Below are 17,029 nucleotides of genomic sequence, written 5' to 3'. Positions count from 1 at the left end.
GAGTGGTAGCCCCAAAGGCAGAGATTTGGGGGAACCATAGGGACAAGTATGGTAGAGGAACAGTATATGGATGATGGTGATACCAGCAACCTCCTCCTTCCCTAAGTAGTAATGATAATATTTTCATTTGTCCCCATTCACAATGAATACATGGCAACGTCAAGAAACCATTTGACAATTTTGATTTGACAGTCTTGTCGATAACATTACTATTTTAATCCTGTGCCGCAGAATCTTAGTTCTTAGGCAGGAAGAACCAGATGCACAAATATAGGTTGGGGGACACCTGGCTTACTACCAGTACATGTGAAAAGGATCTAGGGGTCTTGGTGGACCACAAGCTTAACATGAGTCAACAGCGTGATGCAGCAGCAAAAAAAGCTAATGCTATTCTAGACTGCATCAACAGAAGTATAGTGTCCAGATCAAGGGAAGTAATAGTACCACTCTATTCTGCCATGGTCAGACCACACCTGGAATACTGTGTCCAGTTCTGGGTGCCACAATTTAAGAAGGATGTTAACAAGCTGGAATGTGTGCAGAGGAGGGCAACTAGGATAATAATAATAATAATAATAATAATAATAATAATAATAATAATAATAATTTTTATTTATATCCCGCCCTCCCCAGCCGAAGCCGGGCTCAGGGCGGCTAACAACACCAAAATAGTGCGACGTTATAAAAACATTATAAAAATTAATTAAAATCAAGATTGATGGCAGCCATAAAGTTTTGTAAAGGTTGCCAGAGGAGGGAGTCAGGCTGCACCCTAACCAAAGGCCTGGCGGAACAGCTCTGTCTTGCAGGCCCTACGGAAAGATGTCAAGTCCTGCAGGGCCCTTGTCTCTTGTGACAGAGCATTCCACCAGGTTGGAGCCGCAGCCGAAAAGGCCCTGGCTCTAGTTGAGGCCAGCCTAACCTCTCTGTGGCCTGGGACCTTCAAGGTGTTTTTGTTTGAAGACCGTAGGTTCCTCTGTGGGGCATACCAGGAGAGGCGGTCCCGTAGGTACGAGGGTCCTAGGCCGTATAGGGCTTTGAAGGTTAAAACCAGCACCTTAAACCTGATCCTGTACTCCACCGGGAGCCAGTGCAGCTGGTATAGCACCGGATGAATGTGATCTCGCAGCGAGGACCCCGTAAGGAGTCTCGCTGCGGCATTCTGCACCCGCTGGAGTTTTTGGGTCAGTCTCAAGGGCAGCCCCACGTAGAGCGAGTTACAATAATCCAGTCTGGAGGTGACCGTCGCGTGGATCACAGTAGCTAGGTCAGGGCGAGAGAGGTAAGGAGCCAACTGCTTAGCTTGGCGGAGATGAAAAAATGCCGCCTTTGTAATGACCAAGAGTCTAGAAGCTAAGCCTTATGAGGAACGGTTGAAGGAGCTGGGAATGTTTAGCTTGGAAAAGAGGAGATATGATAACCATCTTCAAATATCTGAAGGGCTGTCACATGGAGGATGGAGCAAACTTGTTTTCTCTTGCTCTGGAAGGTAGGACTCGAACCAGTGGCTTCAAGATGCAGGAGATTCCGACTAGACCTATGAAAAAATATTCTGACAGTAAGAGCTGTTTGACAGTGGGACAGTCTCCCTCGGGAGGTTGTGGACTCTCCTTCCTTGGAAGTTTTTAAGCAGAGGTTGGATGGCCATCTGTCATGGATGTTTTAGTTGAGATTCCTGCATTGCAGGGGGTTGGACTAGATATCCCTTGTGTCCCTTCCAGCTCTAATATTCTATGATTCTATTAATCTTTAGAGCTGAGAGCATCCCAGCCCACCTGTTTCAACTAAAGAAAGCAACAACTTAGAATAGGTCTAGATTGATCCACCCCATGTCCTGGAATGAAGACATGAGATATGAATGCTGTAAAGGCCTCAACGGACTTACAGCAAAATATTATAAAGCTTTAACAGAATTTACAATTAACATTTTGTGATTATCAGAATTGAATAGAGAGTAAAGAGGGGAAATATGAAATGCAATTTAAAAAGATAATAATTTAAGGTAATCATGGACTGGGAGGGAGGGGAGTCGTGTGCTCGCAAGAGCGTAAGATAATGTGAAAAAATTGGGTATTTATATAAAATGGAAACTTAATAAAAATTATTTTTTTAAAAGGAGACTCAGGTCTCCTTGTCAGATGTGTCCTTGTGAGCCCAAGTATCCTTTGGCCCAAGCGCACCCTGTTAGCTCTGGGCCAATCTACACTGTGCCCATCTCAGTAACTGTAGTAAAAATGCTACAGACAGCATTCCCTGTTTGAGAAGGACTTGCCTCCTCAGCTGAATGTCTCAGCTTCATTTTTCCTGTTTCTCCCCCCACCCCAATTATTTTTATTAAATTGGTTAATTAAATTTCCAAATTATTACAAATCAAACCAAATTAATTTAATTGAATGCAGTTTCTAAAAATCAGGTTCCTGTTCCAAACATATGATTATCACCTCTACAGTGGTACCTCAGGTTAAGTACTTAATTCGTTCTGGAGGTCTGTTCTTAACCTGAAGCACCACTTCAGCTAATGGGGCCTCCTGCTGCCACCGAGCCACCGCTGCACGATTTCTGTTCTCATCCTGAAGCAAAGTTCTTAACCTGAAGCACTATTTCTGGGTTAGCGGAGTCTGTAACCTGAAGCGTATGTAACCTGAAGTGTATGTAACCCGAGGTACCACTGTACTCTGTTCTCTTTTGTAAACCCCAGGGAAGTTGTGATCTTCCTTCCAGGAAGCTACTATTTCCTTTTGAAATGGTGGGCACAGGAAACAAATAATAAGCAGCAAATGTTGATTCCCAATAACGGAGTTCACAACTTTTGCATCTTGTAGATAATCCTTCTCTGTTTCTGAAATGTAGTCCTTCGAAAGGAAGATACATTAGTATGAGGTTCACAAATAGACATTCACACTTTGCCAGAAACTCTTTGCCAAATCAAGTGTTAAGTTGTGGGTGAACATATCAGACGACACAGCGTTTCTTCCAAAGCAGCTCTTTATTTGTAAGCTGGAACAGAACTGAACTGAGGAGCTCAGTCAGCCTGCTTATATAGAGCTCCACTAAAATGCAACAGTAGCCATTTTCTGTAACTAGCCAATCACTGAACGTCACTTTCGATCCTTCATTTGCATACAAACTATCTAATCACTGAACGTCACTTTCGATCCTTCATTTGCATAACTATCTACAGTATCCCCCTGCTGGCCCAGGGTGAGAACTTCAGTACATAACACCAAGGGCATAAATTTGTACTATAACTAAAGTAAAGAAGGAAGAGTATGCAGAAGATTTGAAAATCAAGAATATAAATGGGACGACCAGTCAGATTTGAGGCCTGATTGACCTGCAGGGGTTTTTCTCCAAAGTGAATTGGGGATCTCTAAAGAGTTTTGGGGTGATTCGGATATTTGGATGTTAAAAAAATTCTGTAGACATCATGTCCGAGGTCAATGGTGCAGTATGAAGGCTGTCTGTCAAAGCTGTAGCTGGGTCCAAAGCGGGGAGTCGGGTGGGATCAGGAACAGGTCAGGGTGCAGGCAGAAACAGGCTAGCAACAACGTTGCTCCCGCAACCTGGGACTGGGGCTGACTGCCTTTATTCTGCCCCGAGGCATAGAGCATCCCCGGTCCACAGGTGACTCACCTCTCCTGGCCCGGAGGCGAGCACTCCTCCTGCAGGAACTTAGTTCCCCCCGCCTCTCTGCCCTGAGCCTCTGCAGCTCAGGAGAGGCTGGAGGGTTACCGGACCCAGAGGTAACCTCCTCTTCCCCTGACGGGGCTGAGAGTGGAGCACCTGCAGGCAATGGGTCCTCCATCACTTCAGGGGCCAGAGCATACTCAGCTGGTGCCTGCACCTGAGGATCCAGCACAGGTAAGGACCCTTCAGGCTCAGGCCCCAGCCCCGGCTCAGCTGGTTCTGGAGGCGGGGACTCCTGTGCAGGCTGGGATTCCTCAGGTTCAGCCTCTGAGTCCGAATCCCAGGCCGTCACAAGCAGCTATGCCCACAAATTTCATCTAACTCTGCAAAATATCAAAAAGTTATAGATGGTTCTTGGGGGAGGGGGCAGTGTTTAAATTTGATAGGGCTCCAGCACAAAAACCCTTAGTCTGATTTGTCTGTAATCTGTCAGATATTTTCTACTCTAAAAGTTAATGAGCTTGGAGATAGCCCAGTCAGTAGAGCACAAGACTGTTAATCTGAGGGTCAAGGGTTCGAGTCTCACACTGGGCAAATGATTCCTGCATTGCAGGGAGTTTGACTAAATGACCCTCATGTTTCCTTCCAGCTCTACAGTTCTATGGGTCTATGATTAATATTCCTGCAAATTTCATCCAATGCTGCCAAAAATATATATTTATATAGCAGTTTTTAACTTTTCCCATAATGGAGAATGGGAGTGGCAGAAAGCACTGATTTTCCCAGTTGGGAATCAGATTTGGACCTCAAGACAAACCAGCTAGCCTCTGAAGCACTTCAAACCAAACCTTGCTGTTTCCTCAAGTGCCAAAGTAGAGTCTTTACCAAATATTGTGGGCAGTGAACACCCCTAGCAAAAATGTTGCTATAATAGAGGATCTCTACTGCCATTCCTAAGGGACACGGGTGGTGCTGTGGGTTAAACCACAGAGCCTAGGACTTGCTGATCAAAAGGTCGGTGGTTCGAATCCCCGCGACGGGGTGAGCTCCCGTTGCTCGGTCCCTGCTCCTGCCAACCTAGCAGTTCGAAAGCACGTCAAAGTGCAAGTAGATAAATAGGTACTGCTCTGATGGGAAGGTAAACGGCGTTTCCGTGTGCTGCTCTGGTTTGCCAGAAGTGTCTTAGTCATGCTGGCCACATGACCCGGAAGCTGTACGCCGGCTCCCTCGGCCAATAAAGTGAGATGAGCACCGCAACCCCAGAGTCGGTCACGACTGGACCTAATGGTCTGGGGTCCCTTTACATTAAATGTATTTCTTACTAATTCTAATACAGCCTAATTGACCATAGCCATGTGTGTGTTATCTATCCATTGCTGTTGGGCTTCAGCTGATTGACTACTAGAGAGGACAGGTGTGGAATAAAGTTTAAGACTGGCTTTAGGTTAACTAGGCTTAAAGAGCCACTTGCAAAGCTTTAAGAGGTGGACTGAAAAAACTGTAAACATGGTGATAAGGGGGGTGAGGTTTAAAGGAGCAGCTCCATCAGAAAGACTGGAAACACCTTTGGACATTAAGCCTGTAACAGACATATATAAAGCTTCCTATAATGACCAATAATCCTTTGTTGCCATTTCCTCTCTCTTTTTTCTTAATTATAATTTTTTATTAGTTTTTTTTAACATATCGTTTTCAATAGTAATTAAACATACTTTTACATCTTATTCAAGTTTTTGACTTCCATCAATCCTGTCTGAAAATTTTCCAATCTAATCTCTCAGTATGCATTTCTTATCTTCCCTATTACATTTCAAACTCATCACCAATATCTCTATCTTTTTCTACTTTGTAACACTTCGTATATTTCTCCTTACAAAACTTCTTGTAGTCCTACTAGCATAAATTGTTGATTACAGTTGCTCTTCAAATAATTCATATACTTCTTCCAATCTTCTGTAAATCTCTGGTCCCGCAGGTTTCGAATCCTTCCTGTCATTTTTGTCCAATTCTGCATAGTCCATTAATTTCGTCTGCCATTCTTATTTTGTCGGAATTTCTTCTTGTTTCCATTTCTGGGCTAACAATACTCTTGCCGCAGTTGTTGCATATAAAAACAATTTAACATCTTGCCTATTAATGTCCTGACCTATAATACAAAGTAAAAATGCTTCTGGTTTTTTTAAAAAATGTATATTTCAACATCTTTTTCATCTCATTATATATCATTTCCCAGAAGTTCTTTACTTTTTTGCATTCCTACCACATATGATAAAATGTTCCTTCTTTTTCTTTACATTTCCAACATTCATTATTTGTCTATACATCATTCTCATCATATTCTCTTTCAAAGCATTACAGGCTGTAAATTCTATCCTTTCATTCCACAACCTTTCCCATTCTTCAAGCTGTATATTATATCCAAAGTCTTTTGCCCATTCAAATGCCATTCCAACAGTATTTTATACATTTTAGACATTGTTTTACATTCATTGTTTAATATTTCTATTTCAAATTTTGATTTTTTTATCATCAAATCCTTTTTCCTTTAAATCCTCTTTATATATTTCATTGACTTGGCGATAGTGCAACCAATCATTTATATATTCTTTAACTTCTTCATATGGTTTCATTTTCCATTTATTTCCTCCCCCCCCCCAACAATTTCTCATAGGTAACCCAATTTTTACTCATATTTATCTTTTTCACACTCATAGCTTCTAATGGAGATAACCACCACGGTGTTTTACGTTCTAATAAGTTTTTATACCTGTCCCATACTTCATATAAAGATCTTCGAAATATGTGATTACCAAATCCTTTATGGATTTTTGTTTTAATATACCATAGATATGCGTGCCATTTCCTCTCTTGACAGTTGTAGCAGCAACCACTCAGAGCTGTGTATTTCTGTCACTGGAGTTCGTGTTTTCTTTCTAAGAAACAACAGCCAGACTGCCTAATCCCTGATTCTCTAGGACTTCAGCAATGCTTTGTTTAGAGTTGTTTAGAGACAAGATTCTATCTTTCCTTAACTTCTTGACAAGTGGCCTACCTTCTGTTCTTCTTTTCTTATTATTATACATGACTAGTACTGCTGCGATCTGATAAACAGGAGGTACAGTATTATATATGAGGGAAAACTCTACCATCTCCTTACTAAATCCCATCAAATATATTCAAAGTTTCTCATCAGGAGAGGATTAGGACATTCTGAAATAGCATCCCTGGAGCTTTTGGTTTCCCAAGTTGTTGCCGTTATGAAGGATTTAAAATTTAGCAACAGCAGCAACGAACAAGCAAATTCTTTAAGTCTGAACTTGTATTCTTAAATATGAAGAAAAAATATCATCAGAAAAACCATAAGGAAAAGCTGCAACTTTCAGAGGCACGGAAAACACTTTCCTAGAAATCCTTAGATATTGTTAAGAGATTTATTTACAAATTACAGCGGATTATATCAGAGTAGTCCAAAAAGAGGTGCCAACTCAAATGACGTGTGTCCTACTGAGATGTATCGGGGGCGGGAGGTTGGTGGGACTAGACCTGACTTAGCACTGCATGCTTGCATACTTGGTGCAGCACCAAGCCAAACTGCAGCAGCAGAGTGGGGGAATTGCTGCAGTCCACCAGGGTTTGCTGTCCATCACCAGGAAACCCCTCCTTGGAGTGGGACTAGTGGGCCTCCACCCTGTGCTGGACCAATGAGACAGGCTAAAGATGTGATTGTGGTGTTCTGCTCTCTCTGCCAACTAGTGGCCTCCCTGACCAAGCTGATCAAGGTGATCCCTGGTGTGGTGCTGGAGCCATCTGGAATGGTGAGTGACGTCAGCTTAATCTATGCTAAGGACACCTTGGGTTCGGCTTGGGATTTCATGGCTTCCAGAGCAACCATAGGGCCTCTCTCATACAGTTATCTGCACACTACACAGAGCAGGACACATACTTGATCTGGTCTTTGTGGGGAGCTGATAGACTGGAAGTTGTATGTTTTGATACTGCATCATAGTCATGGTTAGGCCACCTCTTGGTGGTCTTGAGGCAGCTATTCCCACCTGCAATTGATAAATACAATGGTGTGTGATAAGTACTGGCCAGCTACCAATACCCTTTTTTCCCAAGAGAGGGTGGTGGAGAGGGTAGTGTTGGAGCAGTCTGAAGAATTCCTAGATGACACAGATTATCTGGATCCACTTAAAACTGGGTTCAGGTTTGGTTTTGAGACTGAATTAGCCTTGGTCACTCTGGTGGATTACCTCTATCAAGAACAGGATAGGGGAAATGTGACCCTATCACACTTATTAAGAGCAAAGGCTTGAGTGGATACAAACATTCCCCTGGCACCTAAAAATTGATAGTGATGGTGCTAAGTGCATCTTTCTAGGGAAAGCATTCCACAGTCAGGGAGCCAGCACTAAGCAGGCCAGCACTCACATTGCCATCCTTAGCATCTGCCTCAGGTTTCATTAGAAAACATGCATGCACACTGATTGGCCATCCTGCCTGCCTGCCTTTCTGCTCGCTCGCTAATTCTCTCTCCGTAACTTACTGCCCAGCATCTAGCCACGGTTCTTGTTTAGAAGGAAGAGCCATTCATTTAAATGGGACTTATTCCAAATGAAGCGGGTTTAGGACAACAGCTGCCAGTATTAAGTTCTGAGAGTACCGAAACTTTCCCAGATTTATTTTCTGTACAAGGCAAGTTGAAACAAGAAGAGGGCAGATAGGTGATTGTGTGAAATAAAAAATTTCACAGGAGGTGACAAAAAGAAGAAGAAAATTGCAGGAAAGGGAGAGAAGGTTCAGTTCCCCAGGTAAAGAGAACCTTAACCTTAATTAAATTAATTAACACAGTCTATGCATGTCTACTCAGGTCTAATTGTTTGAATGGAACTTACTCTCACATAATTGGATACAGGGCTGCAACTACAGCGGCGATTTGGAGTGGAAATGGTTTGCAAAATGGCAACTGTGCAAACTAAAAGGGGGGGGAACCCTTTTGTTCTTGGCATGCAACTACATGTTGCTTCAGTGTGGGAGAATCTAGGGAGTTTCGCCAAACTTCATCAGTAGAGGGGCAACAAAGACCAACTGCCAACTATATTAGGTCCTGAGGGTGATGAGGCTTCTGAAGCTGCTTTGAAGCCCCTGCGATTGACGGAAACATTGGGAACTGCACCCTTTTTCTTTTAAGTTTCTTGTTCTTAATTAGGCAGGTTTCAGTAAGTTTTGGAACATGGGATTAAGGGAGACTGGCAGTGGGGATTGATGAAGCTGTCAAATTCAGGTGTACAATGGTACCTTGGGTTACAGATGCTTCAGGTTACAGACGCTTCAGTTACAGACTCCACTAACCCAGAAATAGTACCTCAGGTTAAGAACTTTGCTTCAGGATGAGAACAGAAATCGCATGGCGGCGGCGTGGCAGCAGGCCCCATTAGCTAAAGTGGTACTTCAGGTTAAGAACAGTTTCAGGTTAAGAACAAACCTCCAGAATGAATTAAGTTCTTAACCCGAGGTACCACTGTATTTTCTGTTTCCATTTCTTCCCTTTTTTCCAGTCTTCAGTTCTCTATATTTCCATATCAGTCACAAAAATTCCCTGCCTCCTAGGGCCATGTCCCACTTCTTCCCCTGCTCCTGTCTCAGCCCATGTGATGGATTTTCTTCACCAAATAGACCTTTCCCTTCAACTGACATTGTTTCATTCTACTTCCAAAAAACTTCCTCGGCGGATTTTATATTACTGATTGTTCCAGATTATCACACCAGCTGCAGCCAGTTGGTGCTAGAGGTGTCACAACATCCCTTAGCACATGACAGTAAAGATATGTGATGTGACATCTGAACACTTCTCTGCAGAGCAGGTCCGCCCATGAAACAAGGTGAGGCAGTTGCCTTGAGTGGCAGTTTGGAAGAGGTGGCAAATCCACCTCCCTCGCTTGTGGGCCATAGCTACCTGCCCTCCTCTGCTGCATGCCAGCCTCCTCTTCTTCCACTGCTGCACAGTCCAATGCCCTCAAATTTAGTTTAGGTCCCAAATTAACTCTTATCATGCTTATGTCAGACACCACGCTTACACCTTATCTCTTGTTGTGAATGACAAGCGCCGCCGTTGTGAATGGCAAGCGCGGCGTGTCTTTGGTAAATGAGCGCACAAAGTCAAAAGTTCTTCAGTGAAACAGTAGGTATACATTTCAGTAATACCTAGGTATATATGTATTTTGTTTTTCTAGCTTGATCAAAATTATTTATTATTTTATAACAGGTAGATAGTTAAGAGCTTAGGTGGCTTCAGTGGTGGGCGCCTGGCGCCCCCCAGAATTCAGCACCTGGGTACCCCGCACCCCTGGGTAAAGACGGCCCTGTTGTTGCATGCCCGGTGTGCCTGCATGCCCACTTCCAGGCAGTGGTGGGCTGAGTCATTATGCCTCAGCTATCTCCCTTTCAGTCAGGTGTATACCATCAGAAACATATGTATAAACATGACCAGGCTTGGCTCTATAAATCTATCTACATAGGGAGAGAGTGGAGGAGAGAATAGAGTGGTTTTTAATTATGTTTTTTGGTTGGGGGGGGGGTGAAACCATGTGGTGAAAGAGGAAAGAAGGCTGACTGTTAACCAGCTGCTTACCGTATATAGCACAGCAATATAACCATTGTAGAAGAGTCTTCTATGAGAGGCTGGCAGGCAAGGTGTGTGGTAAATAGACTTTGCAACACTGGCTGCCATGGCTAGGCAGGCCTCTAGTGTGGAGGGATAGGGATGTCATCTCTCTCATTTTGGGGAGCCTTGTTATGCTTAATTGCGGAGTGTCTTGTGGAATATATCCAGCCTCATATAATCAACATGTTTAACTCTAATGAATGCACAAAGGGGCTAAGACCACAGAGTAGGCTGTCCTGCCAGGCTTAGCTAGGTCACCTTGGAAGGAAGGGTTATCAAGCTCTTTGTTTTTTCCCCTTCCACCATGTGAACGCTACCACTTAGGAGGTCTAATCTGGATGATCCAAGTTTAAACCACGTGGCTTAAGCAACCATCTTTGTTGTTTCTATGCAAATAATTGAGAAGCCTTTTACTTTTCGGAACCTAAATTATACTGCCTGTTGTTGCTTCTTGCTGCTGTATGGAGAAGCATATGAATCTGAGCTCTGAAGGGTTTGTAAGTAAACCATTTATAATTTTCCAAACGTGTGGTCTCTTTTTATGCTAAGGCAGGTGGGGAACTTTGGAAGCAACTGTTGAAGGCAATGCAACAGTGTGCACAGGCCAATGGGGCTGGAGGTCCCATAGCATAGCCTTTCTACCACAGGTGAGCGGCTGCGCCCTGCATTTCTAGGGCCAACAAAAGGGAGATCCGAATCCACTCTTGGTGACCCTGGCAGTGGGTGCATAGGCATGCTGCAGTGGCGCCATTTTTCATTTTGCCTTCAGCTGCAAAATATCTAGGGCTGGCCCTGCTTCTCTGGATAAATCTGATATCTATAGGGTTTCATCGCTAAATCTGATAACCTCATATTAGGAGATTATAATTTGTCCCAGTCTAGCTTCCACTGTGTTTCATAGAGCTTAGAAATTTCTAGCATATTTTATGTAAGACAATAGTGCTCATATCTCATATCTATCTGTTCCCAGCCAAATTGGCATGTCCCAATAGCTATGTAGTCCTTGAGAAGATCGCCTCATTAGGCAATTGTAATTTGTCATGAATTTAAAATACCGTAATTAGCACACATAGTTTAGCATTGGTTTTCTTTCCCCAGATAAAATGCTAATCTCACATAACTTTGATGGAGGCAGTGTTCTTAGCCTCACCATTTCTTCATAATGATATATGCATTTTGTGCTGCCCAAGGCAATTTCACGTTCTCAATTTGTGTCCAGGCCTGCATCACTGCTGTATAGAAGAAAGACTAATTGAACACATTGGATCTTACTTCTTCTTTTTTTTAATAAAATTTTTATTGATTTTCAAACACATAATAAAAAACAAACACATCACAAAACAAAAACAAACACAACATTAAACATATATCGACTTCCCCATACCTCCCTTTCGCTGCATCCTTATTCCAAAATTCTTTAGCAACCCTTTAATCAGTTTATCTAATTTAACTTCCTTTTCATTAAATTTCCTCAAATTTATTAGTTACAGCTGTAATTCTCTACTTCATACCCCTTGACATCCTAGCACTCCTCAATTTTACAACAATTTTAAAGATATATTTTAAATTTCTTCCAGTCCTCTTCCACCGTCTCTTTCCCCTGGTCATGGATTCTGCCGGTCATCTCTGCCAATCCCATGAAGTCAGTCACCTTTGTCTGCCATTCTTCCAGAGTAGGTAGTTCTTGCATCTTCCAATACTTTGCCAGAAGAATTCTTGCTGCTGTGGTTGCATACATAAAAAAAGTCCTATCTTTCTTTCGCACCATTTGGCCAACCATGCCCAGGAGAAAAGCCTCAGGTTTCTTAGGAAAGGTCCATTTAAGGACTTTCTTAATTTCATTATAGATCATTTCCCAAAAGGCTTTAATCTTTGGGCAGGTCCACCAAAGGTGGTAAAAAGTACCTTCAGTCTCATTACATTTCCAGCATTTGTTATTGGGCAAATGGTAAATTTTTGCAAGCTTGACTGGGGTCATGTACCACCTGTAGATCATTTTCATTATGTTTTCTTTTAGGGCATTACATGCCGTGAACTTAACACCAGTGGTCCATAACTGTTCCCAGTCAGCAAACATAATATCATGACCGATATCCTGTGCCCATTTAATCATAGCTGATTTCACCGTCTCATCCTGTGTATTCCATTTCAACAGCAAGTTATACATCCTAGACAAATTTTTGGTATTGGGTTCTAACAGTTCTGTTTCTAACTTTGACCTCTCCTTCTGAAATCCTATTTTCCTATCCTGCTTAAATGTCTCATTTATCTGGCGGTAATGTAACCAATCTCGAACTTTGGACTTTAGTTTCTCGTAACTCTGAAGTTTAAACTTCTCACCATCTTGTTCTAGGATTTCACAATATTTTGGCCAATTAGAGTCCATCTTAAGTTTTTTCAGCGCCTTAGCTTCCATTGGTGACAACCACCTGGGGGTTTTACTTTCCAACAAGTCTTTATAGACACATTGGATCTTACTTCAGTGTAGCGGGGCAAAGGATTTCATTGTTTGTTGATAGCATAATCGGAACGATCAATTAAAAACAATGTTATTAAATTAAAAAGCTGTCCCAGTTCAATTGGGTAGTTGATTTTTAAAAAGTGTTTTTGAAAACACATTATCCAAAATTAAGCACCCACCAGCCTCTGTAGAACTATTATTTATTGACATGCGAAAGCATGTGCTCTTTTAATTCATTAATCAATTAAAGCTGCATTCCTACACACACTTATCTTGGACTTTGCAACATAGAATTCAGTGGGTCTTACTTCTCAGTACACATGTATAGGGTTGCACTATTAAACTAAGAAAATCAGTCAGCTAAGTTTTATTTAGTCAGCAGATATCCACAGTGATATGTGATGCAGTGAAATGTGCTGCATTCAGACTGAAGATACCCACATTCAAATCGTCTTCAGCCATGAAACCCATTCTGGGAAAATTTATCATCCTCACATAGTTGTGAACGTAACTGAGGACAACTTATCAATATACCACTCTAAACACAGTTTAGCTGCTCAATTATATTGGTGCAACCCCTATGTGCAGTTGAAAACCTTTAGAAGGAGATGCAAAGTGGCAGCATTGTAGGAAAGAGATGGCTTACCTGTTTCACCTAGGATTCTACCAGTGCCATGTTGCCTTGAGTCACTCAGACCATGCAACTACACCCGCTTTTATGGCTGGGCCTCAAAGCATATGGTCTGCCACAAAACTACTCATTTCCCCAGCATCTCCAAAGCTAACGCATGGGGTTGGGACAACATGCTGAGCATGCAGGTGCATGTTGCATCCACATGAAAGCTACTCTGAGGTTAGCACAAGGGCCATCAAAGTCCTGCCAGCCCTCTGTGAATTCATCTTGGCACCCAGTAGGTCACACTTTATTCACTCTATTGCAAATCCAAATCCAAAGTGGGTTATAAATTAAAACAAATCCTGGTGCATCAGACAAGTACTGGTACTAAAAACAAGGAAGATAGCTCCAACTAGCCAACTAAAATAAACTTATACACCGGCACAGAAGTCCACCCATGTTTAGCGGGCATCAAAAGGTTAAAAGAGTAGGTGCTAGTGATATCTTGGGGGGGGGGAAGGTCTAAAGCTGGAGCACCACCACGGAGAAGGCTATCCCCTGTGTTGCCTTACAGCAGATCTCAGCTGTATGACACAGGTAAGAGAGACTGTTGTAAACAAAAATTGCCCTTTCCCCCTTATGGGGTATCCAAGAGCCCATATAGAGTCCTTACATAGGTTCCCTATTGGTGGGAGAGAATAACAGAGGCCAACCAGAGACTATTGAGAAACAAAGCAGCTAGTAAGCTTGATCTTTATTGATTGCAACAGGATGCTCCCCTCACCCGCAGGAAAGGAGGAGGAACCCAGAAAAATGGTGCGCAAGGCCTTATAAAGACTTTTGAAATTGCCACCCTGTAGATCAAGACCACCCCCATAAACATCATACATACATCACAGAAGGGGTGTAAGCTAAGACCACCCCTCAGATACATCATACCTACATCACAAAAAAGGCGGTCTAAAACAGAAATTCTGAATGTTGTTTTTCTCCTGTCTGGCATGTTACTTGATTGGATTGCCTGGGTAGCCTGGCCAGTCTTTTGTAATGACAAATACTTAGTTCCTGGGCTCACAGGCTCACACCCTGTTCATATCTTAAATGTGCCCTTAAGACAGGATTTGTGAGGAAAGAGACAATGGGAGGTTTCCCACTTTGACCTTGCAGAGAAAACATTTGCTCAGTTTAGGAATCAAAATGGTTCCAGGTCGGTCTTCCTGTGCTGATCTATGTACGTGCTTGGTACATATATCTAAGACCATAAAATTCCTATCACAGACTCCCTTGTAATATATGGTGAGCTGATGATACTGAAGGCTTTTCTTACTGTCTCCAGGTGCTGTTCAGGTATGAGCCCCATTTGGTGCATATATCATGCTATGAATATGTTCATCCTAGCCGCCATTTATCACTGATAATTTATCACCTTGGTTTATCAATGTAATTGATCCCAGAGACATAGGACTAAATGCATAGGAGCTAATCAATATATTGGAGACACCATCCGCACCCCAACAACAGAGATTACACTTTTATTCTAAGATATTAATACTCCATCAAAAAGTGATGTTATTCTGTTATCGCCTGGTCTATGTTGTAAGATGTTAGAAGCAAACATGAGGAATATCATAGTTTCGGATCACAATCACTGGAACTCAGACCAGACCAAATTTCATAAAATCATACACAGACTTTACTAAAATAAAACTCTACAAGAGAGAAAAACTCCAAATAATAAAACAGATTAAAATAGCTCAGAAGGTAAGAAAACAACAAACACTAACTTATCCAGCTAATTAACATAAACGCTTACACTTAAATCTCAGTAGGCTGAGCAATGGAACAAGATGCTTTCAAAAGCCCAAATAGATGCTGACCTCGGCTTGGCTAGCTCCCAAGAGTTTCCACCAATCCAGGTTTTATGGGAATTTAGACCATGGGCGTTCACCTTTTCCACCCAATTACCTTGTGACACTGGCCATGAAGTCTTAATAGCAGACAGCTATATGTAAGCTTATTATTTCTGAGGTTCTAACCCATTCCCATAAAGCAGTCTTAAAAGGGGTGATATCATCACACAGCCTCCCAATGCTATCTTTGGAAGGTACATCATATGCTTTTGCTGAATGAGATGGAATCGTCTTGCAACAAGCAACTCAGTTCCATGCTCTGAAGTTTATTACAGGTTCCAATTGCTACATCCTGTTACAGCTCATTATTTTTATTCCAACTATGTAACATACCTTCTCAGTGCCCCAATTTTGCTGGGACAGTCAGGGAACTCCTAAAGTCATCACAGCTTCTGACTTGATCACAGAAAGTCCCAATTTCTTCTGCCAGTGGGCCCCTGGAAGCAGCTGAAAGCAGCTCCTGGGGCGGCAATGGCATTGTGAAGGAGGTATGAAGTGACAGCAGATGGTGACAGCAGTCATGAAATTAAAAGACGCCTGCTTCTTGGGAGAAAAGCGATGACAAACCTAGACAGCATCTTTAAAAAGCAGAGACATTGCCTTGCCAACAAAGGTCTGTATAGTTAAAGCTATGGTTTTCCTAGTGATGATGTATGGAAGTGAGAGCTGGACCATAAAGAAGGCTGATCGCTGAAGAATTGATGCTTTTGAATTATGGTGCTGGAGGAGACTCTTGAGAGTCCCATGGACTGCAAGAAGATCAAATCTATCCATTCTTAAGGAAATAATCCCTGAGTGCTCACTGGAAGGACAGATCGTGAACCTGAGGCTCCAATACTTTGGCCACCTCATGAGGAGAGAAGACTCTGTGGAAAAAACCCTGATGTTGGGAAAGATTGAGGGCACAAGGAGAAGGGGACGACAGAGGACAAGATGGTTGGACAGTGTTCTCGAAGCTACCAACATGAGTTTGACCAAACTGCGGGGGGCAGTGGAAGACAGGAGTACCTGGCGTGCTCTGGTCCATGGGGTCACGACTAACGGACTAAACAACAACAGCATGAAGTCTCCTTCCCAAAGCCTAGTTGGTGCTTACTAGGCTTTGTTTCTCCCTCACAGCCCTGCTGTCAAGCTCAGGGAGGAGGATGAGCTGGCGTTGTTCCATGTGGTGGTGGCTGTAGAGAGCATCCCATGGCTTTCTCATGGCCGTTGCCAATGGCCTCCTTCCTCACGTGGCTCATCCCTCATGGCTACTGAAGAGTGGGCAGGAGGAGGAGAGAGTACCACCACCAAGGCCTAACCCCATGTGACTCACTGGTTCTGAAGGGGAAGACAGTGATGCCCTGGGTGGAAATAAAGGAGGAACAGAGCAGAATGCAAGGCCTGGCAGGGGGATCTCCTCAGCCATGCTCCATCCCGCCACGAGGGGCTCCTCCACCAGTGCTTCCTTCCCCGCACAACACGACACCTGTGAGTGGAAGGGCTGAGAAGGAGCAGGAGGGCTCAGGACCCCCAGCACGTGCTCTTGTTTTATAGCTGAAGCTCACTCAAGGGTATGTGAGGTAGATTTTTTTAGTATTAAAAAAAGAGAGATGAGTTGCACCAGAGTAGGTACTAAGTTCCTCTCCTGTCTTGCTTTATGAAGCTCACAGTCCCCTTTGCTGCATCACTTAGGAAAAGGGGCTTCTTCCTTCCAGTCAGTCATGGTGCCTGCCTGACCCTCTACTCCCATATTCCAAAAAAGATGAATT

The sequence above is a fragment of the Podarcis melisellensis genome (assembly GCF_964234715.1).
Source record: "Podarcis melisellensis genome assembly, chromosome: 1".
Classification (NCBI taxonomy): domain Eukaryota; kingdom Metazoa; phylum Chordata; class Lepidosauria; order Squamata; family Lacertidae; genus Podarcis; species Podarcis melisellensis.
The sequence above is the reverse complement of the archived record's forward strand: the minus strand, read 5'-3'. Positions refer to the sequence as shown.